Here is a 313-nt window from a genome sequence, read left to right on the forward strand (position 1 = left end):
TTTCACTCTTATGAAGGTGTAGGACCAATCTATTGTGAGTTTGTTGGTCTGTAAGTTGGGATTGAGTTTTGTCCTGGTTTCGGGCAAGAGTTTGAGCTCAAAATTGGCTCTCTGTGGTGAAATTAAGAGGGGGAAATGGATTGGATTGCACTTAGGGATTCTTAGAGAAGCTCTGAGAGGGATTTGGAGGGCCCTTGGTGAAAAATTTTTACCACCCCTCTCCATGGCCGTGAGGGGTAGATTTTATAGAAATTGGCCAATGGGGAGCTTAGCTGGCCAATTGAGAGCTTAGCCCCACTGCTTAGGTGTCAAG

Source organism: Phalaenopsis equestris, unplaced genomic scaffold (assembly GCF_001263595.1).
Source record: "Phalaenopsis equestris unplaced genomic scaffold, ASM126359v1 Scaffold000610, whole genome shotgun sequence".
NCBI lineage: Eukaryota > Viridiplantae > Streptophyta > Magnoliopsida > Asparagales > Orchidaceae > Phalaenopsis > Phalaenopsis equestris.